At 35.3% G+C, this 25325-nt stretch overlaps 1 protein-coding gene across 1 annotated transcript in view; it reads left to right on the top strand.

Annotated features, from left to right (window-relative positions):
- Positions 1-25325, top strand: part of LOC128232474 (alpha-(1,3)-fucosyltransferase C-like) — a 79213-nt gene that overhangs the window by 12123 nt on the left and 41765 nt on the right. The gene's annotated exons all lie outside the window — the stretch shown is intronic.

The raw sequence follows: 25325 nt of genomic DNA, 5'->3' as shown, positions 1-25325 counted from the left end.
TATATTGTCAAATTATTATTTCTTGCATTTTATTTGCTGTGTTCATAACAATATATGAAGCTAATTTTAATTTAAAGTCGGGCTAGGTTGTGATCTTACTCTCACACTAAGACGAAGATTGATGAATCTTAATAAACAATACAACACAATATATGCCATTATTAATAAACCACATACATGTTGTTTGTCCAATGACATGCTCTATTGCCGTTTTCATCATTGCATTACTCTTGTAAAAAAGCAGCATTGTTTGCACTTACGACTGGGTTGCTGAATTGCTTCAACCACCAGTTGGTGTGTAAGCTTCTTTAAACTCGCACTCGGGCCTTGCCCATTCGACGAGTGCTCTGGTAAGAGTGTTAGTTATCTAAAATAATTCAAGAATGGTGCACAGACAGAATAAAACCTTGGTTTGAGCCAATCCAATTCTTTGACGTGCCGCAAAATATAGAACTGTCACACGGGACCCCGATTAACGTCCATCCCGGAAGATGATTAGTATATAAGTGTTGCGGTTGGGAATAGAAACTGCTGTCCCTGGATTGACTAGTGTGACACAAGACCACGGTACCACCCGGAAAACGTTGACAATCTATTAACCGTGTATTTCGGTATTTTCTTCCTATATATGGCGATACCGATGAGCAATGCGATGGTTGTCGGAATAAATCCTCCGGCGGGATTATGTATGCCAAAAACGTGCCCTGGTATCCAAACGCGTAGTTAGCAGCTAACCTATTTCATTTTCGTGAGCTGGAAGAACATCAATACTTATGAAACGGGTATAAAAATTACAAGTTATTATGACTATATGCAAAATGCAGCATGAATGACTCATTTAATAATAGTTTAATACAAAAAGTTGAAATTGTTGTGTATGATGTCCACATCCTGTTATGCCAATGCCAAAACAATTGTCTGATTGAGGGTCAGACATCGACGGCCCTATACTTGGAGGAAGAATTGACGATTGGATTTTAAATATGTCTCTGGTGTAATGTTGTCTGCGATTGCATACGTTTTCTTCTCAGACTTAAACAGACGTGTCGTTGCAAACCCACTGTTCCTATATTTTAAACAACAAATAGAAACCACTCTTTGCTAATATCTACCGTTATGGCATTCCTTAAAACACCTAGTGCACGTGCGTTTTTCAAAATCATTTCAGAACTGAAAAAAGAGTGAAATCTATATACATTGTTAATTTATTATGTTTTCAATTTGAAAAAAAAACTGAAATGCTATGAATATATGTAAGTTTCACTTGTATATGTTTGATTGTTAAACCAATCGAAATAATTATGTGAGGCTTTTTTACCAAGAAAATAATGACTGCAAAACAAATCAGTAACGTATTATTTCACTTGAGAAACAACCACCAGAAACCATACAGTAAAATTACACTAAGAAAAATGATTTGTTTTAATGAATGTAGTGCAGTTAATCTCTAAAAAAATATTTAAAGGTGCACTTGACAATTATTCTTAAATATTTGATACGGTATAAAAGCGGTTACAGCAGGCGAGAAAATGCACAATATAAGATTATAAGTATCTCCCATGGCCGAGAGTGTAAAATAGGTTCATTCCGACCCGAGCGTAGAGTGTTTTGCGGAAACGAGGTTTACCGAGTTTCCGCAAAACACCCTGCGCGGGGGTCGGGATGAACCTATCTTACACGAGCGGCTATGGTAGATGCTTTTTCTCCCACCTCAGTTAATCAAAATTAAGTAACAATGTATTTTTTGCTGGAACTCTTTTGTGCTTAGTGAAAATAATTGCGTATGAATATGCGATAGCACGTGGTTGTCATGGATATGCGCGCAATGATCCAGTTAATGTAAATAGTCAAATCGGTCTTTTTAAATAGTTCTAAGGAGAATGAAGCATTTTTCTTGAATGGTGCTTGAAAACTGTTTTATGGTGACATTTGAAGCGAGAAATAATTAATTAGCGTTCTAAATATTACCATAAGACAAGATTTCCTTGATGCTACTGACGACAGTCTTCAACAAGGGAGGTAATTACAATGTTGTGACCATTAAAAAGGAGTTCTATACGGGCATTTTATCTTCGCCCGTGGGCAAGATAAGAATATCTAACATGGTTAAATTATTGGATCTACTTATCTGAGGTGGGAGAAAAGAAGGTACAACACTCGCCCCAGGCGGTAGGTCCTGACGCGAGGCCAAGACTGTCTGTACATCATCTTTCCGCGTATCTATACCCCATTTAAACACAGCGACACACGAACATTCCCTAGATTGAATATCAAATTGATATTGCCACTAACCGTTTTTTTGCTTGAATCCATCGTGTATGCGGTCGAACAACTTCTTCCTTGTGTCGATCACTTTGTGGTTAATAAAGGTGATATGGTGCCCCTCTTTCCCATTTCTAACCTACGCCCCTTAGAAGGGGTTTACATACTTTAATTAAGTATAATTGTATTTTAAACATTGGCATAACACATGTAAATGGGGGGTAGACGATGTATAACAAATATAAGATATTTTGAACGTTTGCGATTCAAAGATTCATTTAAATATGTATCAAAATGAATCTAGGAACAATTTAATTTATTCAAAAATGGTTCTTATATAGTTTTCCCATCAATTTATAGAAATTATTTCAATTACAAATCGAACTTCAGTTTTCCAGACATACTCATTCGTTTCACGATGTCCCTCCCAGAGGAGTCCGACTGCAAATATTAATTGTTCAGATATTAAGAATGTGTTCATTGGTTGCACAACACCTAGTTTAGTTTAAACTCTTTTTACTAATTTGTGGGATTATATTGTTCCTGAAACAATTCTTAGTCAGTAAAATCTTTAAAATTGGTTATTTTGTTTTGTATTCGAATAACAAGGGACCACATAAATCCGCTGGCGACTTTTGGACACCAAATAACTGGGGGTTGACGTTTTCACTTAAACCCAGGTTATGGTTACACCATAGAAGTCGAGACAACCGTTGAAGTATAAAAAAACACGAAAAGAATGAGGTCACAGGAGCGAAATTTTATACAGGATAATGAGGCCTAAATTGAAATTGATTCGACTTTTTTTTATTGAAATCCCTGTAACGGAAAAAGATTTATCACAAGTTTAGAAAAGTCCTCGGTACACACAGAACATAATGCTTGACAAACCTATTGACTATTTGACATACGATTTTGTTTTATTTTGACTGACGAAGAGGTGTATCACTGTTATATTATTGAAAGGCATTTACTGCATGTTTTAAAGACTAATTAACACATAACAAACACTTTGCAAACACGTCAGTAAATGTAAAGTTGTGTTTATGTAAGGTTTATTCGTGTTTCTTAACATGACTTTTACCTCAATTATACACCAATGATATATCTAAATCAATACGTTGAATAAATAACTGAGTCGGAAATAAAAACGTATGTTTTATAATCATCAAGGTTTAATCGAAATCCTTATTTAATTTACATGGAAAAGAGCTTTCATATGAAATACGTTTAAGCGACATACAATATACATGGATTTTTATTACGTCAGGAAGGATCGCTTAAGATCATATCGTTCTTTACATGAAGCTTACAAAGGCCATTTTTCCTGCAACAAAATAGAGGGAAGAACAGAACAATAACACTAACATAATTTTACGGAATATTTACATTTGTTTGAATTGTATTCATAATCTTTTTAAGTTCTTAACCAGACGACTTACACTGAGCAGAGATTATCGGTTGAAAATTCAAAACAATTTGTACTTTTGGGACATATAAATTTGCATAGGTCCTTAAGTACGAATGTCCTGAAAATCTTGTGACAAGCATATCATCAACTTTTATGTATTTACTTCAATCTTTGATTTCGCATAACTTGACGTAAGAACGTGAAGGATTCTGTATTTAAGACACAACCGTTTCATTCATTGGTAGGTATATTGTCCTTAAGTCTATAATAAATTCATATAGTGTACTAGATGCCATTTATTCTAAATCGAACAACTTATAAAATATTCAGTGGTTCACATATATTTTACTGTTTGAAATTATGAAATAAAACGAAAAGGACTTTATGGACTTATGCATGGCATAAAGAACGATATATTAATCAGCTTTTAACACTACCGAGCCCGGTAAACAAACACTTATTATTACAATTATTTTGATGATCTATTATCCACGTTGTGGTGACAAAAAATATTTTTCTTTTCTGTTTTCGTTTTTACATGAAAGGATGAGGTATTTCAGAGTATGATTTTACAAATCGGTCTAGCCATAAACAATTAAATACATGTCACCACAAAAACATAACGTCAAATGAACAAACGCATCAAGAAAAAAAAATATCGGAAAAAATGTATATATTATAAACAATTTTTCAATTCTTCTCATTTAAAGCTTGTACACAACCATTGTACTAATAGAAGTCCAGAATGATACATGGTATATGCTATGCAAGTTGATGGTAAGCTTCGGGTTCAAGTACATTGTAGGTTTTTGACCCACGCCTAATTCATTCAATAAAAACTATTCAAATATAGAAAATAAATTATATCCAGTGAAAAAGAGCATACATTGAACTAGGGGCGACATGTTTATGTCTAGATAGTCAAGTATGGGTGATAATTACCTCGTACTTGAATACTTAATTAGAAAACAATCGAACGCGGGCCGTTTGAAAAACAAAAACAAACAAAAAAAACAAACAAAAACAACATAAATATGTAGATAAACATTTGAAAAAACAACTAGAAAAATGAATTAATACAAAATGTCAACATATTCTTTGGTATTGAAGAAGTTTTAGAATTCAGATAGTAGTGAGGCAACTGGGAATTCAACAACAAAGAGGTCAGTTCACATTGTTATATATGTATGCACACTGGACGAAACGTCCTGATCTCAGAACACTCTCTTGCCAATGAACTGTCCGCGAGTCTTACTCATCCTTTAAAAATATCAAAGTTACCGTACTCTAGCTTTTACATTTTTAAGACACGCATGCTATCCAATTTCTAAATTACAACAAGTCAAGACCAATGAAAACAAACTCATTTGGCAAATTTCCCACAAACAAATGGGATTAACCCACCCCCTTGGCCTCAGAAATATGTTTCAGTCACACTTGGGGCTGTGACGGAGTCAAGCAATAACGCAGCCTCTATGGGGTGCGGGGAGACCTTTATAAACTCAACAACGGCAATAATACACGCCAAGTGGCGACATGTCAAGCCCGCTTAATAAGCTTCAGACAAAGTCAGAATATTTTCCATGTTATTGCAACACAGACATACATGGAGTTCAACAGTAAGACGAAAACTATTTATATTTAGTATGATCTATTATTTGGTAACGTTCAACTTGGAAAATTAAAAACAAAATCGAACATCTCAAATTATTGTGTACTTAATTAATTAATGTTTCAATAGTACTGTTTCAAATGTTGACCTCTCAGTGTTACCTTCAGGCCTGGCTGATGTGTGTGCTACGTCGCCTTATAATTGTGAAACTGTTTTGAAAATCGTACTATGTATGATCAATACAGCCAGGACAATGTTTTCTCAGGATCGATTGATGTACTTACGTTTTGTTGAAAATCCTTGTATACATGGTAAAGTTTCAACCCGGACTAAGTTCAGTCAAAGTAAGTTATATCAACAGTATTCATTTTGATATTTAACTTGTATTGTGTCCTTGACATTTGACGTACAAATCATTGCTGTGCGTTCATACCGCTTATAGGCTCGTACTTAGGCGGGATTCCGATCGTTCAATCCTCATAAACAGACAGAAAAAAGGTACATACATTATCACTACGAAATCGTGGCTTAATAAAATCAATCTTTATTAACAGAACAGAATAGACCATTCCGAAACAACAGTTTTTCTTAAAATCCGCTTTTCTACGATCATCATAATTATCAAATCACTATTGAACCCATGGACAAATCCCGCCAAATATGAGATACTGCGATGACCGTGATAGTATGCAACTGACTGGTATGTTTTGCCTATTAACCGAAAACAGTAATCTAATATCTACAGCGTGCTTAAAAAATAAAAGAGACATTTAGAAACGTTTAAAATTATAAACATATATATATGTTATAGCACCATTACTGATGATAACATTTTACTGAAAATAATTCAGCTATGCCATATTCTAACATGACACATACTGACAATATATTTTTCGATCCCTAAACTTTACTGTTAGGCAGAGATAAAATATAAATGTCATGCGTAGGCAATTAAAAAGGCAATTTACTTCTATGTCCTTTTATGTTAAAATGTGTTTACACCTCAGAGGAATAATGAACCCACAAAAACAAAAACAACCAAAAGTAAATAAAAAGCAAAAAAACAAAAACAAATGCGATAACATTAAATGTAAAAACCTGTATGCAAAACTATATTCTTTTTTTAACACAGTTACTTTTCGGTAAAATTTTCTGATCCTAAACAAAACTTTACTTTTAGGCAGAGGTAAAATATTCATGTCATGCGTAGGCAATTGAAAAGGCAATTTACTTATATGTCCTTTAATAATAACAAATGCGATAACAGTAAATATAAAAACCCGTATGCAGAACTGTATTCTTTTCAAACACAGTAAATTTTGTCATCTGGTAAAATAATTTCATGTCTCCCAAAGGTTGTTGCGATGTTACCCAAAGGTCGGATTGTGTTAAACGTTTCGAACACTATATTAAATCATTTTCTTGCTCGACATATGCTACGGGTAACCAATGTCGCATGTGTCAGGTTCAAACATGCAATTTGCATTTTTGTAATGTTATACGAAGTTACAAGAATATGACCTCACCCTACATTTTGTGGTCCAAGTAGGCTTATAACAGGTCAAAACAAGTCCTGAATTGTGCACAACGTGACCCCGGTTTCTGCTTGATGCCCTTATAAATACATATTAGGGACATAATATGCACGAAGTGAACAGATAAGGATGTTGCATAATTTGTCGCCCTAGTAAACGTATAAGCTAGAATTGCTAGTTCTTAGCTGAATATATAGTTATCTCCGCCTACTGGTTTTTGTCCTAATAGGCACATGAGAGGGAAATTCCAGTCCGAGCTGAACATTTACTGCTTCCGCCCACTGGTTGTCGCCCTAATAGGCACATCAGAGGAAATTTCCAGTCCTAGACGAAAACCTTTATGTTTATAATAATATATCATTTGATTACGAACAACTTTGAAAAGCAAACAAATCGAACCTCTTAATTTATTATGTACTTAGTTAATGAATGTATCAACAGTATTATTTAACTGTTGACCTCTGAGTGTTACCTTAGGACCTGGCTGATGTGTGCACCACGTCCCCTCATAATGATGAACCTTCATGGCAAAGCCGTTTTGAAAATCCTATTATGAAATATCAAAATACAGCCAGGACAATGGTCGGTCAGGATGGATGGATGTACTCACGTTTTGTTGAAACTCATAGAATGCATTGTTCATCCCGGACTAGCTTCAGTCTAAATAAGTTCTATCAACAGTGTTAGTTTTGATATTTAACCTGCAAGTGTGTCCTAGACATTTGACGAACACATCTGTGTTTATGCGCTAAGGGCTTTATGGTGATCCTTTATACTTGTTTAAGATACAGTTCGGGTGGAAGCACTTACAAACCTTTACCCACTCAGTGATCTTTTTCAATATCATTATTTAACATAACACAAACGCTGAGGTACCAGTCATTCAATATGTATGCGTTTCAAGCCTTTGGATATACGGTTACAATCCTGTTATCAGTCATTAATATTTTCCGTAAATGCATTAATTAGTGAGTTGTTAAATATTATTCTCTCAATATTCATCTTTGTTATACATGTGTATGGATTGAATTTGAATGAGAGTGTCACTTTTAGGAAAAAGAACTATTGCTGTGCGTTCATACGGTATGTAGGTTCGTATGTAGGCGCGCGCCCGATTTTTCAAACTGCATAAACCGACAGAAAAAAGGTACATACATTATCACTAAGAAATTGTTGCGTAATAAAACCTATCTGTATTAGTTAGACCATTCAAAAGCAACAGTTCTTCAAATCCGCTATTCTACGATCATCGTTATTATCAAATCACTATTGAACTCTCAGACGAACCCGCCAAATATGAGATTCGGCGATGACCGTGATATTATGCAACTGACTAGTATGTTTTGCCTCTACAGCGCGCTTAAAAGACGAGAGAGACATTTAGAAACGTTTAAAATTATAAGCATAAGTATGTGTTGTGGCACCATTACTGATAATAACATTTTACTGAAAATAGTTCATGTATGCCATATTCTAGCATGACACATACTACTCTTACTGACCATAACTTTTCTAAACCCTAAATAATACTTGTCCTTGAGGCCTAGGTAAAATGTTTATGTCATTGCTATGCAGCAAAAAAATAAATGTGCATCTTTGTCCTTTTATATAAAAATTGTGTTTACACTCATCAGAACATTGGATCTACAAAAATAATAAATTGGATAACATGAAATTCAAAATCAAATTATTATTAAATCTAATACCGTTTGGATTACAATCGATTAAATCGTCTGGTAACATACTTTTTGTCTTCAAAATGTTGCAACGATGTAACCCAAAGGTCGGATTGCCAAACCATTTCGGACACTTTTTTAAAAGCATTTTCTAGAAAGATTATTGTTGTTCTTCACATATTACTGACCAAAAATGTCGCGTATATCATGCTCAAAGTGCTTGTTGGGGTGGGAGTAGAAGGGAAGGGCGATTTTGTACATGTGATATATGCCTTTCTTGTTAGAATGTTCATTATTCAGTTATAGAATTCACATTGTATACTAATACATCATAGCCTTACTCGGTAACTCGATTTTATCTAAAGTGACAACAGAGTGACGTCATCCAACTGTTTGTGGTACAAGTACCCAGAATAGGGACACACTAGTCCTGAACTTCAAGTGACATCCGCATTATGGTATTAAAAATCATGATATAGACATGCTTGTTCTGAATTAAACATATAGTGTCTATCGGCATGCCATGGTGGGCTAGTAGGCATAAGGGGGCTACACTGATACGCAATTGTACATTACGTGTCATCGCCTTAGTAAGCACACAATATGAACATACCAGGCATGAACTGAAACTATATTGACCTCATCCTACATTTGGTCGCTCTGATATACATACTTAAGCGATAAATAAGTCATGTAAGGAGCATCATGTGACATTTGCCGACTGGTTGTCGTCAAAATAAGCACATATAAGGGTCAAATCGGACCTAAGCCTCACACAGTGGCCTCTTCCTTCTTGTTGTCACTCCAGAAGATACCCTTTTAACCAGGCATGATATGCCTTTAATCACATTTATATTTAAGATTGTTTCTTGAAACAAAATATATAAACGTTATTTCGGTTTTAATGTTGTTTAAAGAATGATTTAAATTGTTGTTCATTTATGCTGTATGTATGTATGTATTCGCGCCACCGATCGTTCAAACTGCATTAATGAACAGAAATCGCATATCACTAAGATGTCGTGACGTCACAAAATCTATGTTTATAAACTTATTATACCATAAAGAAACACATTGTCTCATGAAATCCGCTCATCATTATCAAATAACTTGTTAATCCTTGGACAAAAAGTAGCATTATTGTCAGGGTTATTGTGTTACAGCTGTAATCTCACGGTATTAACTTACATTAAATGCAGAAGCCCGGTAACCTCAAACTCTAAATGTTGTTATAAGGTTATGTTCGTATTGTCCTGATTTTTCTATCCTGTGATAGATCCCCTCGGAGATGGGATTCTGCGATGAACGTGATATTATGCAACCGACTAGTATTTTTTGCTTATTTCAGCGATACAATTTAGTAATCAATACTGCGCTTCAATGACGAGTGAGATATTTGAATTCGCTTCTAGTTATACACTTAATTATGTAAATATAATAGCATTATAACGGATGGTAGAGGTTTAATGAACATAACTTCATTGGCATATTATAGCATGGTACATTCTACTGTTACTGACAATGCATTTTCTGATCCTAAACAATACTTTACTTTTAGGCAGAGGTAAAATATTCATGTCATGGGTAGGCAATTAAAAAGGCAATTTAATTCTATGTCCTTTAATAATAACAAATGCGATAACAGTAAATATAAAAACCCGTATGCAGAACTGTATTCTTTTCAAACACAGTAAATTTCGGGCAAAAGAAAATTTTGTTATCTGGTAAAATAATTACATGTCTCCCAAAGGTCGCAGCGATGTTACCCAAAGGTCGGATTGTGTTAAACATTTCGGACACTATATAAAGTCATTTTCTTGAAAGGTCACTGTTGCTCTTCATATGTTATGAGGAATAAATGTCGCAAGTGTCAGGTTCAACGCGGGGAAAGGGCAACTACTTCAATTTCAAACATGCAATTTATTCATTTTTTTGTTAGAATGTTTATTATAAAGTGATAAAAATACCCGTGTATAACAATACATGACAGCCTAAAGCGTACAGTCGATATTATTTATAATGTTATGTGACAAGAATGCGACCTCATCCTACAGTTTGTGGTCCAGTTGGCACCTAACAGGTCAAATCAAGTCCTAAGTTGTGCATTAAGTCACTCCGGTTTCTGGTTGATGCCATAATATATACCTAATAGGGAAAATAATGTCCCGAACAGTACATTTAATGTACTTTGCCATGACAACGCGGCAAAGTAGTCAAAATATGGGGACAAACTGGTACTCAGCTGCACACAAAGTGTCATTGCCCAATAGGCACATACTAGGAACATACGAGATATGACTTTAGGCTATTTATGTGATGTTCAAAGTTGGGGAGCGGTAAATATTTATTTTTATGTATGCAAAATATTCCTCTTTCGTTAGAATGTTCATTAAACAATAATGCCTACTTGTGCGACAACCAGTAGGCGAAGGCCACTATTTCCTGTTCAGGACTTCAGTGTCGCGTTTAAGTGCATTCTAGGACGGTAACAAGAAAGCAAAGATCGCTTTATGTTCATTTCAGGATTTATATGTCTTTGTTATATTTTTACAGGGACTTGATTTACATTATGAATGCATGCATGTGCTTTAATTTTTATTTACATAAATTTTAAATAAAACAAGTATAATCACAAGTTATTTGTTATTAATTAAACACTGTTTTGACATAATTATATACTGAACTATCATTCAACTAACATTCATAACGGTGTTAAGGTGTTGCACATTTTCACGACTTTATGTTTTATGTCACCAATAAATCGCGCATGCTGTTTTGACTATAAATTGTTTGTTCGACATACCGTTAATCCTTATCCCGACTTAGGATTAACGGTGTTTAATGTGTATAGTATATTGACATCGGCTTACGGATTATTGCCCTAGTAGAAACAAACCCGAGACATGCTAGTACAAATCTGAATTGAACTGAACATAAATGGATATACGCCATGACTGGCAGCAAAGAATTCTCATAACACGGACATAGTAAACATCCATTAAACATTAAGTGTTGTAGGCGATCTATATCATTCGAGTTTTAAGAACTATGTTTGGGAAAAATACAAGAATATGAGGATAATGGGGATATATAGTACATGTGGAAAATAAAAATATTGGAAATATATTGTCATAAAGTTATTAAAAACTATCGAGTATACTGGCGAGGAGGAAACAAGTCAATGATTATGAAAAAGTGTAGAAATCTAACTGCTATGCGATTTTGGTCAAAAGAAACGCGTCAGTTAGAAACTAGCAATATATGTCTGAAGATCTCAGCAAGTTGATACCAAATTCTGCAAAAACAGTGATATCTTGCCACCGACTTGTAAAGTATGCCTATATGAGCAAACAAGTAATCTTAATAATTATTACAATACGCTTCAAAAAAGTGATACGTTTGGAATCGTTCCAAATTATCCAAATAAATATGTATTTCTTGTAGCACCATAACTTATGACAAAATTCTAATTACCATTACTTATTTGATATATATTCTAGCATGGCAAATACTACTTTTACTAACCTATTAGGCTGAGGTTAATATTCATTTAATTTTTAGGTGATTATCATCTCCATCCTTTAATACCATTAGTGTATCCACATTTCATCAGAGCATTGCTTCTACATAAAATATATTATATTAGAATTTATATATATTGGATTACACAAAATGTAATGAACCATATGCCAAATTATGTTTTATCAAACACCATACTTTTTGGGCAACATGCTATTTAACCATCTAATAACAAGTACAAGTTTCCCAAAGGTTGCACCCATGTAACCCAAAGGTCGGATTTGTTTAAATATTCCGTAGACGATTTACAATCTTTTTCTAGAAAGGTCACGGTTGCTCTACTGCTCTACACACGACAATTTCACATATACCATGTTGAAAGTTGATGGGGGGTCGACACTCTAGTTTCCTTTTACAGTTGCCTGAACTTACAAAATAGTGACCTCCACCTACTAATTGTGGTCCGCGTATCCACAAAATAGTACTAGCACCCACTGGCCGATGCCCTAGTAGACGCATGAGACGTACCTGTCCTGAATTGAACATAATGTGACATCCACGATGACTTTATGCCCTAGTGGGTTCATAAAAGGAACAAACAGAGCAAATTCAGCTGTTCATATAGTGCCATCCGCATACAAATTGTCACCCTAGTACGCACAAAATATGAACATGATATTCGTGAACTGATTGTTTATGACCTCCGCCTACTGGGCATCACCCTGTTACGCACATGCTAGCGTTAAATGCAATAAGAATTAATATGAACCAACTGGTCTAAGGCCGGACATACATTGACATCCAGGTACTGGTTGATGGGCAGACAACTGATAGAGACAAATTTGTTTCAAAATGGGTTTATTGTGACGTCCGCCATTCCTCGTCGCACTATTATGCACATAATTGAGTCAAACGGTAACATATATTGACAATCTGTCAACTGGTTGTCATCAAAGTAAGCACATAATAAGAACCTACCGTACATGAACTTAATTTTATTGACCTCCGGCTGTTGTCCAAGTTAACACATATAACACATATAAGGATATAACAGTCATGAATTCAAGTTATGACCTCCACGTACTGGTTTTTGTCCTATTAAACAAATGATATCCATTTGCTATTGGTTTTGGCCCTGGTAGTCTCATGATACCGACATACTAAGTATGAGCCAAAAACAGAGTGATATCAGCCTACTGACATCGCCTACTATTTATCTGCCTTGTCGGCACATAATAGGGATCTACTGAGCCATATCGGAACACATGGTGACCTCCACCAACTGGTTGTAATCCTACCAGCTGCATTGTAGGGACAAACTAGACATACTGTAATCATATAGTGAACTGCGCCTACTGCTTGTCGCCATAGTAGGCGAAAGAAAACGACATACTAGTCCTGTCTAAAATAAGTGACCTCCGCCTACTGGTTGTTGCACTAACTGGCACAAAATAGGAAAATACTTCGATTAAAGAAACCAAAAAGCTGAGACTTTCGCCAACCGGTTTTCATCTTCGTAGACGCAAAATAGCGACCGAATAGACATGATAGTGATCGCCCCTACTGTTTTTTCAATAGAAAGCAAATAATAGGGACGGACTATTTCGAGACTATAAGGCAAATTATAGAAAGATCATAGACGTGAAACCGAACCGAACTGGACATAGTTAGTTTTGCCTACATTTCGTTGCACTTGTAAGCACTAAAAACGATATACGAGCTGCACACATACTTCTGCATAAAACATTTCAACATAACTTTTTTGGTTTAGTATAGCATGACACGTACTACTGTTACTGACCACAGATTTTCTGAGACCTTAACAATATTTTTAGGCTAAATATTTATGTCATGTCTAGGAAGTTAAATATCAGATATACCTTTATGTCCAGTTATATAAAAATGCATTTACACAGCATTAGAACAATGAATTTACAACGACAAAAATATAAAACACAATAAAAATAAGAAATGCGATAACATTACATGTAAAAACTCGTATGCAAAACTATATTCTTTTTGAACACAAAACTTACTTTCGGAAAACAGAAGATTTGACCATCTGGTAACATCATTTCATGTCTTTCAAAAGTTGCAACAATATTACCAAAAGATCGGATTTGTTTATAATATATTTTAGACATTATACAAAAATCACATAAATAACCAGCCTATGCTGAACACAAAATGATCTCCCTACTGGTTGATACCCGAGATGGCATATATCTTAAACCGCAGCATACTACTTGTCGCCCGAGTAGGAACATAATAGCGGCATTCTATCCCTGAATAGAAGACCAGAAGACCTCAGCCAACTAGTTGTCGAAATTTTGGGATCATAAAAGGGACATTTCAGTCTTGGGACAAAACATGTAGGAGTCTTTACCTGAAAAAACATTCCCTGAGCCTGAGGAGAGTATATAATGACCTCATACTTCTGATTGTTGCGATAGTTTACTCATTATAGAGAGTTACTAGACGTGAACTGGGCATAAAGTGACATCAAACTACTGGTTATCGCACTAATAGACACATAATTGTGACGTACTTGACCTAAAGTGAATATGCAGTAACCTCCGCATGTCCTAGTGCCCTAGTGGGCATAAATAAGGTCATCATTCAAGCTCAAACATTAGCAGGCCATACTGCTTAATACGCAAGTATCTTTATCATTGGAATATACTGGGCCTGAGTAAACGTATAATAGCTTGCACGTACCGATTGTCGCCCTCATGTGCACATTTAGTGAATCAGCCTACTGGTAGTCTCTCTGTTCGGCACAAATAAAGACATACCAGACCTGATTTGATCGCATAAATATTGACCGCCGCCTACTGGTTGTCGCCCAGGTAGGGATTCAATAAGGACATATTATGAGTCCTGAACTGAACAAAGAATGATATCCGCCTAATTTTACCGTTCTAGAAGACACAGTATATGGATATACTTGGCTTGAACTAAACAAATTGTTGAGAAGAAATATAGTTGGAACATACTAGGTTGAACTGATCATACAGTGTCATCCTGGTTATGCCTGACGCCCTTGCATATGCATAAAAGAGACTTACTAGTCCTAAACTGAATGTATAGTGACTTCCGGCATGACCTTGGACCATAGCTTATACTCATTCGGAGCTCCTCGGCCATTTTTTATCCTAATTTACACATATAAGGGAAATACTAGACATGAACTGACAAATACAACCTTTGGGTAACATCGTTGCGACCTTTGGGAGACATTGAAAATTTTCACCAGAAGGTCATTTCTTCTTCTCGCTAATAGTCAATGCGCGTTTAATAATAATAATATATTATTGTTAACGTATTTTTATGTAACATGTTTTATTATCCTAGTTGTTATTTGATAAATATATTTGAGTTTTGTTTTGTTTTTGAACCAACGTTCTGATGAAGTGGCTACACGCGTTTTGATTCGGACGGAGAATTGATTTTTGCTTTTTTTAATTTGCTAGATATCACACCTTATTAATTCTTTACTTAGGACTTTTAAATAAGGCATCGTTTATTGTTACAAACAAATATGAATAGCATGGTACTTCAAATTAAATTTCTTTGACGCGTACCAAATAAGACGTTTTCAAATACATATACAATCGAAATCCATTGTCTCGATATATCAGGGACTGGCCATAATACTTCAAACCTCCCGAATATTGAGCCAAGCGATATTGCGTATTGTATGTGTATATTTATACGTTAAAGAAAGACTTGTTAACCTCGTTTGTTGTTTGCTACGTTATCTTCTAAAGACTAATTATTACCGTGTGCATATCGTACAGTTCACAATATGACAAATTTGATCATATGAAATAATTTGATTTTTTTTTAAATTTATTTACGCAATAAAATTATATAAACCCATCCATAGAAAACATAAACAACTAATCTTGATACTAAGTTAGTAGGAATACGTGTGAATAGCTTAGGTTGTACCGAGTCCTCTCAAGATTGCTCAACATTTGACAGTTGTATTAATTCTTCCATTTGGAGAAACCTTCAGCGCAATAATTTTATCTGAAGACGCCTGATTAAAACACAATCAGATTTATACCTGTACTGACATTACTATTAAAACGCACATTAGATGAGTTTGGACATACATAAATGTGACATAATGCAAATGTTACGAAAGTTGAATTGGAGATGTTAATCCAACGTGTTTATGATCAATGCGTACTTTGTTGGTTTCAAAATGTTAATAATAGTAAAAAGCTAGAAACGTATGTACTTATGAAAATAAGTGTTGTATGTGAGCCCAATCTTAACTATATTAATATAATCAAACATAGAATAGCATGTATCAATCTATTAAACTAACACAGTGGGCGATTTGTTAAACACGAAATCCTCGTGCACGTTCTTATCAATGAGATATTTATGTCAAATTTGTTCTTATACATGTATTCAACAATATTCAAACCCTATATTTTCATCAGGCATGTTATTTACAAACTTAGATAATTGTGTAAATGGAAAAGTTAATGATAACTTAGATTTATCTGGTTCATTTTTTAGATATTTAACAACATAATTTTCTTATGATTAATATTTACATTTGTGTTTGTATATACATTACTTGTTCACCGTCTTTAAATTGTATTATGTATAATAGCAATGACATTTTTATGTTTATGCTAATAAAACTTAAACTTGACTCTGACATACTTTTAACGTCTGTATTCGTACCAGCTAAAGACAGAAATTAAAGTGAAAGCATGTTTGCTCAAACTGTTAAACCATTTAAATATGATAATGATTATAATACCAATCAAGCAAAATTAATCGATCAGCGCCTCGGCTTAGCCAAGCGAACAAATCAAGGTGTGAAAACTGACATCGAGTAATACAAACAAAACAAATTGTTTACTGTTTACTAGAGACCGCAAAATGACATCGAGCGTTGAGAAATATTTAACCTCAAAATACCAAGCTAACCGATCGAATTTAATATGAACATATTGAAAAAAACAAACACTTTAAACCTTGTTCGAGCCAACGAGGATATCGAACCTTGCGATACCGAGACACCGAGTTTCGACTGTAATCGAATATGAATTCATTGGCATCAGTGGCCAATCTGCCGAGATGAAAACCTATCATATTTATCATTTCGTCACTTCAAATTGCACTTAAGTTTGGGTCGCAATTTTTACACCTTACTTAATATATTGTTTAACGCTATGCGTCTAGAATTTTTATATTCACTCGCGTTACCACGCGCCAAGAAGGCAAGTATCTTAAACCATAGTATATTGGTTGTCGCCAGAGTAGGAACATAATAGCGACATTCTATGCCTGAATAGAAGACAGGGAGACCTCAGCCAACTGGTTGTCGAAATTTTGGAATCATAAAAAGACATTTTCAGTCTTGAACAAAACTTGTACGAGTCTTTACCTTAAAAAACCTTGATAAACAGTGGTCTTCACCATGTCACGGCGCCGTATTAAAACACCCTGAGTCTGAGCAGAGAATATAATGACCTCATACTTCTGAGTATTGCCATAGTTTACTCATTATAGGTAGTAACTAGACGTGAACTGGGCATAAAGTGACCTCAGACTACTTGTTTTCGCACTAGTAGAAACATAATTGAGACGTCCTTGACCTAAAGTGATTATGCAGTGACCTCCGCATGCCCTAGCGGGCATTAATAAGGTCATCAACCAGGCTCAAATGTCGCAGGCCATCTTTATTATTGGAACATACTGGGCCTGAGTAAACGTATAATAGCTTGCACGTACCGATTAACGCCCTCATGTGCACATTTAGTGAATCAGCCTACTGGTAGTCTCTCTGTTTGGCACAAATAAAGACATACCAGACCTGATTTGATCGCATAAATATTGACCGCCGCCTACTGGTTGTCGCCCAGGTAGGGATTCAATAAGGACATATTATGAGTCCTGAACTGAACAAAGAATGATATCCGCCTAATTTTACCGTTCTAGAAGACACAGTATATGGATATACTTGGCTTGAACTAAACAAATTGTTGAGAAGAAATATAGTTGGAACATACTAGGTTGAACTGATTATACAGTGTCATCCTGGTTATGCCTGACGCCCTTGCATATGCATAAAAGAGACTTACTAGTCCTAAACTGAATGTATAGTGACTTTATGACTTTACTCTTGGAAATCTTAATTATGTTTGCAATTATATACTTCAATGACAATCAGTTTAAACTTAGATCAGTAAACACAATTCTAAAACACTACATTTCTAAAATGATTTAATTAAAAAAATACGAACTACTTTAACTGATGTACCGACAAACATCCGAGGTTGTTTTCAATAAAAATGGCCGAGGAGTTCCGAATGAGCTTATACTAAGCTTAATCTGAACAAATGGTGACCGCCGCCTACTGGCTGTTGTCCTAATTTACACATATAAGGGAAATACTAGACATGAACTGACAAATACAACCTTTGGGTAACATCGTTGCGACCTTAGGGAGACATTGAAAATTTTCACCAGAAGGTCATTTCTTCTTCTCGCTAATAGTCAATGCGCGTTTAATAATAATATATTATTGTTAACGTATTTTTATGTAACATGTTTTATTATCCCAGTTGTTATTTGATAAATGTATTTGAGTTTTGTTTTGTTTTTGAACCAGCGTTCTGATGAAGTGGCTACACGCGTTTTGATTCGGACGGAGAATTGATTTTTGCTTTTTTTAATTTGCTAGATATCACACCTTATTAATTCTTTACTTAGGACTTTTATATAAGGCATCGTTTATTGTTACAAACAAATATGAATAGCATGGTACTTCAAATTAAATTTCTTTGACGCGTACCAAATAAGACGTTTTCAAATACATATACAATCGAAATCCGTTGTCTCGATATATCAGGGACTGGCCATAATACTTCGAGCCTCGCGAATACCAAGCTAACCGATCGAATTTTATATGAACATATTGAAAAAAACAAACACTTTAAACCTTGGTCGAGCCAACGAGGATATCGAACCTTGCGATACCGAGACACCGAGTTTCGACTGTAATCGAATATGAATTCATTGGCATCAGTGGCCAATCTGCCGAGATGAAAACCTATCATATTTATCATTTTGTCACTTCCGATTGCACTTAAGTTTGGGTCGCAATTTTTACACCTTACTTAATATATTACTTAACGCTATGCGTCTAGAATTTTTATATTCACTCGCGTTACCACGCGCCAAGAAGGCAAGTATCTTAAACCATAGCATATTGGTTGTCGCCAGAGTAGGAACATAATAGCGACATTCTATGCCTGAATAGAAGACAGGGAGACCTCAGCCAACTGGTTGTCGAAATTTTGGAATCATAAAAAGACATTTTCAGTCTTGAACAAAACTTGTACGAGTCTTTACCTTAAAAAACCTTGATAAACAGTGGTCTTCACCATGTCACGGCGCCGTATTAAAACACCCTGAGTCTGAGCAGAGAATATAATGACCTCATACTTCTGAGTATTGCCATAGTTTACTCATTATAGGGAGTAACTAGACGTGAACTGGGCATAAAGTGACCTCAGACTACTTGTTTTCGCACTAGTAGAAACATAATTGAGACGTCCTTGACCTAAAGTGATTATGCAGTGACCTCCGCATGACCTAGTGCCCTAGCGGGCATTAATAAGGTCATCAACCAGGCTCAAATGTCGCAGGTCATCTTATTATTGGAACATACTGGGCCTGAGTAAACGTATAATAGCTTGCACGTACCGATTAACGCCCTCATGTGCACATTTAGTGAATCAGCCTACTGGTAGTCTCTCTGTTTGGCACAAATAAAGACATACCAGACCTGATTTGATCGCATAAATATTGACCGCCGCCTACTGGTTGTCGCACAGGTAGGGATTCAATAAGGACATATTATGAGTCCTGAACTGAACAAAGAATGATATCCGCCTAATTTTACCGTTCTAGAAGACACAGTATATGGATATACTTGGCTTGAACTAAACAAATTGTTGAGAAGAAATATAGTTGGAACATACTAGGTTGAACTTATCATACAGTGTCATCCTGGTTATGCCTGACGCCCTTGCATATGCATAAAAGAGACTTACTAGTCCTAAACTGAATGTAAAGTGACTTCCGGCATGACCTTGGACCATAGCTTATGCTCATTCGGAGCTCCTCGGCCATTTTTTTCAAAAACAACCTCGGATGTATTTGGACGGTTTACATACTAAAAAAGAGGTACGTTTACGTACGCTGCAAGTAGATCGCGTAGTGATTTTATTTAGAAGTTAATTTTATGACTTTACTCTTGGAAATCTTAATTATGTTTGCAATAATATACTTCAATGACAATCAGTTTAAACTTAGATCAGTAAACACAATTCTAAAACACTACATTTCTAAAATGATTTAATTAAAAAAAACGAACTACTTTAACTGATGTACCGACAAACATCCGAGGTTGTTTTCAATAAAAATGGCCGAGGAGTTCCGAATGAGCTTATACTAAGCTTAATCTGAACAAATGGTGACCGCCGCCTACTGGCTGTTGTCCTAGTTTACACATATAAGGGAAATACTAGACATGAACTGTCAAATACAACCTTTGGGTAACATCGTTGCGACCTTTGGGAGACATTGAAAATTTTCACCAGAAGGTCATTTCTTCTTCTCGCTAATAGTCAATGCGCGTTTAATGATAATAATATATTATTGTTAACGTATTTTTATGTAACATGTTTTATTATCCCAGTTGTTATTTGATAAATATATTTGAGTTTTGTTTTGTTTTTGAACCAACGTTCTGATGAAGTGGCTACACGCGTTTTGATTCGGACGGAGAATTGATTTTTGCTTTTTTTAATTTGCTAGATATCACACCTTATTAATTCTTTACTTAGGACTTTTATATAAGGCATCGTTTATTGTTACAAGCAAATATGAATAGCATGGTACTTCAAATTAAATTTCTTTGACGCGTACCAAATAAGACGTTTTCAAATACATATACAATCGAAATCCGTTGTCTCGATATATCAGGGACTGGCCATAATACATCGAGCCTCGCGAATATTGAGCCAAGCGATATTGCGTATTGTATGTGTATATTTATACGTTAAAGAAAGACTTGTTAACCTCGTTTGTTGTTTGCTACGTTATCTCCTAAAGACTAATTATTACCGTGTGCATATCGTACAGTTCACAATATGACAAATTTGATCATATGAAATAATTTGATTTTTTTTTAAATTTATTTACGCAATAAAATTATATAAACCCATCCATAGAAAACATAAACAACTAATCTTGATACTAAGTTAGTAGGAATACGTGTGAATAGCTTAGGTTGTACCGAGTCCTCTCAAGATTGCTCAACATTTGACAGTTGTATTAATTCTTCCATTTGGAGAAACCTTCAGCGCAATAATTTTATCTGAAGACGCCTGATTAAAACACAATCAGATTTATACCTGTACTGACATTACTGTTAAAACGCATATAATATGAGTTTGGACATACATAAATGTGACATAATGCAAATGTTACGAAAGTTGAATTGGAGATGTTAATCCAACGTGTTTATGATCAATGCGTACTTTGTTGGTTTCAAAATGTTAATAATAGTAAAAAGCTAGAAACGTATGTACTTATGAAAATAAGTGTTGTATGTGAGCCCAATCTTAACTATATTAATATAATCAAACATAGAATAGCATGTATCAATCTATTAAACTAACACAGTGGGCGATTTGTTAAACACGAAATCCCCGTGCACGTTCTTATTAATGAGATATTTATGTCAAATTTGTTCTTATACATGTATTCAACAATATTCAAACCCTATATTTTCAGCAGGCATGTTATTTACAAACTTAGATAATTGTGTAAATGGAAAAGTTCATGATAACTTAGATTTATCTGGTTCATTTTTTAGATATTTAAAAACATAATTTTCTTATGATTAATATTTACATTTGTGTTTGTATATACATTACTTGTTCACCGTCTTTAGATTGTATTATGTATAATAGCAATGACATTTTTATGTTTATGCTAATAAAACTTAAACTTGACTCTGACATACTTTTAACGTCTGTATTCGTACCAGCTAAAGACAGAAATTAAAGTGAAAGCATGTTTGCTCAAACTGTTAAACCATTTAAATATGATAATGATTATAATACCAATCAAGCAAAATTAATCGATCAGCGCCTCGGCTTAGCCAAGCGAACAAATCAAGGTGTGAAAACTGACATCGAGTAATAAAAACAAAACAAAATGTTTACTGTTTACTAGAGACCGCAAAATGACATCGAGCGTTGAGAAATATTTAACCTCAAAATACCAAGCTAACCGATCGAATTCTATATGAACATATTGAAAAAAACAAACACTTTAAACCTTGTTCGAGCCAACGAGGATATCGAACCTTGCGATACCGAGACACCGAGTTTCGACTGTAATCGAATATGAATTCATTGGCATCAGTGGCCGATCTGCCGAGATGAAAACCTATCATATTTATCATTTTGTCACTTCCGATTGCACTTAAGTTTGGGTCGCAATTTTTACACCTTACTTAATATATTGTTTAACGCTATGCGTCTAGAATTTTTATATTCACTCGCGTTACCACGCGCCAAGAAGGCAAGTATCTTAAACCATAGCATATTGGTTGTCGCCAGAGTAGGAACATAATAGCGACATTCTATGCCTGAATAGAAGACAGGGAGACCTCAGCCAACTGGTTGTCGAAATTTTGGAATCATAAAAAGACATTTTCAGTCTTGAACAAAACTTGTACGAGTCTTTACCTTAAAAAACCTTGATAAACAGTGGTCTTCACCATGTCACGGCGCCGTATTAAAACACCCTGAGTCTGAGCAGAGAATATAATGACCTCATACTTCTGAGTATTGCCATAGTTTACTCATTATAGGGAGTAACTAGACGTGAACTGGGCATAAAGTGACCTCAGACTACTTGTTTTCGCACTAGTAGAAACATAATTGAGACGTCCTTGACCTAAAGTGATTATGCAGTGACCTCCGCATGACCTAGTGCCCTAGCGGGCATTAATAAGGTCATCAACCAGGCTCAAATGTCGCAGGCCATCTTTATCATTGGAACAAACTGGGCCTAAGTAAACGTATAATAGCTTGCACGTACCGATTAACGCCCTCATGTGCACATTTAGTGAATCAGCCTACTGGTAGTCTCTCTGTTTGGCACAAATAAAGACATACCAGACCTGATTTGATCGCATAAATATTGACCGCCGCCTACTGGTTGTCGCCCAGGTAGGGATTCAATAAGGACATATTATGAGTCCTGAACTGAACAAAGAATGATATCCGCCTAATTTTACCGTTCTAGAAGACACAGTATATGGATATACTTGGCTTGAACTAAACAAGTTGTTGAGAAGAAATATAGTTGGAACATACTAGGTTGAACTGATTATACAGTGTCATCCTGGTTATGCCTGACGCCCTTGCATATGCATAAAAGAGACTTACTAGTCCTAAACTGAATGTATAGTGACTTTATGACTTTACTCTTGGAAATCTTAAATATGTTTGCAATTATATACTTCAATGACAATCAGTTTAAACTTAGATCAGTAAACACAATTCTAAAACACTACATTTCTAAAATGATTTAATTAAAAAAAATACGAACTACTTGAACTGATGTACCGACAAACATCCGAGGTTGTTTTCAATAAAAATGGCCGAGGAGTTCCGAATGAGCTTATACTAAGCTTAATCTGAACAAATGGTGACCGCCGCCTACTGGCTGTTGTCCTAATTTACACATATAAGGGAAATACTAGACATGAACTGACAAATACAACCTTTGGGTAACATCGTTGCGACCTTAGGGAGACATTGAAAATTTTCACCAGAAGGTCATTTCTTCTTCTCGCTAATAGTCAATGCGCGTTTAATAATAATATATTATTGTTAACGTATTTTTATGTAACATGTTTTATTATCCCAGTTGTTATTTGATAAATGTATTTGAGTTTTGTTTTGTTTTTGAACCAGCGTTCTGATGAAGTGGCTACACGCGTTTTGATTCGGACGGAGAATTGATTTTTGCTTTTTTTAATTTGCTAGATATCACACCTTATTAATTCTTTACTTAGGACTTTTATATAAGGCATCGTTTATTGTTACAAACAAATATGAATAGCATGGTACTTCAAATTAAATTTCTTTGACGCGTACCAAATAAGACGTTTTCAAATACATATACAATCGAAATCCGTTGTCTCGATATATCAGGGACTGGCCATAATACTTCGAGCCTCGCGAATACCAAGCTAACCGATCGAATTTTATATGAACATATTGAAAAAAACAAACACTTTAAACCTTGGTCGAGCCAACGAGGATATCGAACCTTGCGATACCGAGACACCGAGTTTCGACTGTAATCGAATATGAATTCATTGGCATCAGTGGCCAATCTGCCGAGATGAAAACCTATCATATTTATCATTTTGTCACTTCCGATTGCACTTAAGTTTGGGTCGCAATTTTTACACCTTACTTAATATATTGTTTAACGCTATGCGTCTAGAATTTTTATATTCACTCGCGTTACCACGCGCCAAGAAGGCAAGTATCTTAAACCATAGCATATTGGTTGTCGCCAGAGTAGGAACATAATAGCGACATTCTATGCCTGAATAGAAGACAGGGAGACCTCAGCCAACTGGTTGTCGAAATTTTGGAATCATAAAAAGACATTTTCAGTCTTGAACAAAACTTGTACTAGTCTTTACTTTAAAAAACCTTGATAAACAGTGGTCTTCACCATGTCACGGCGCCGTATTAAAACACCCTGAGTCTGAGCAGAGAATATAATGACCTCATACTTCTGAGTATTGCCATAGTTTACTCATTATAGGGAGTAACTAGACGTGAACTGGGCATAAAGTGACCTCAGACTACTTGTTTTCGCACTAGTAGAAAGATAATTGAGACGTCCTTGACCTAAAGTGATTATGCAGTGACCTCCGCATGACCTAGTGCCCTAGTGGGCATTAATAAGGTCATCAACCAGGCTCAAATGTCGCAGGTCATCTTTATTATTGGAACATACTGGGCCTGAGTAAACGTATAATAGCTTGCACGTACCGATTAACGCCCTCATGTGCACATTTAGTGAATCAGCCTACTGGTAGTCTCTCTGTTTGGCACAAATAAAGACATACCAGACCTGATTTGATCGCATAAATATTGACCACCGCCTACTGGTTGTCGCCCAGGTAGGGATTCAATAAGGACATATTATGAGTCCTGAACTGAACAAAG

The sequence above is a fragment of the Mya arenaria genome, chromosome 4 (genome assembly GCF_026914265.1).
Source record: "Mya arenaria isolate MELC-2E11 chromosome 4, ASM2691426v1".
Taxonomy (NCBI): domain Eukaryota; kingdom Metazoa; phylum Mollusca; class Bivalvia; order Myida; family Myidae; genus Mya; species Mya arenaria.
Note: the sequence above shows the minus strand (reverse complement) of the source record. Positions and strands in the feature narration are given on the sequence as shown.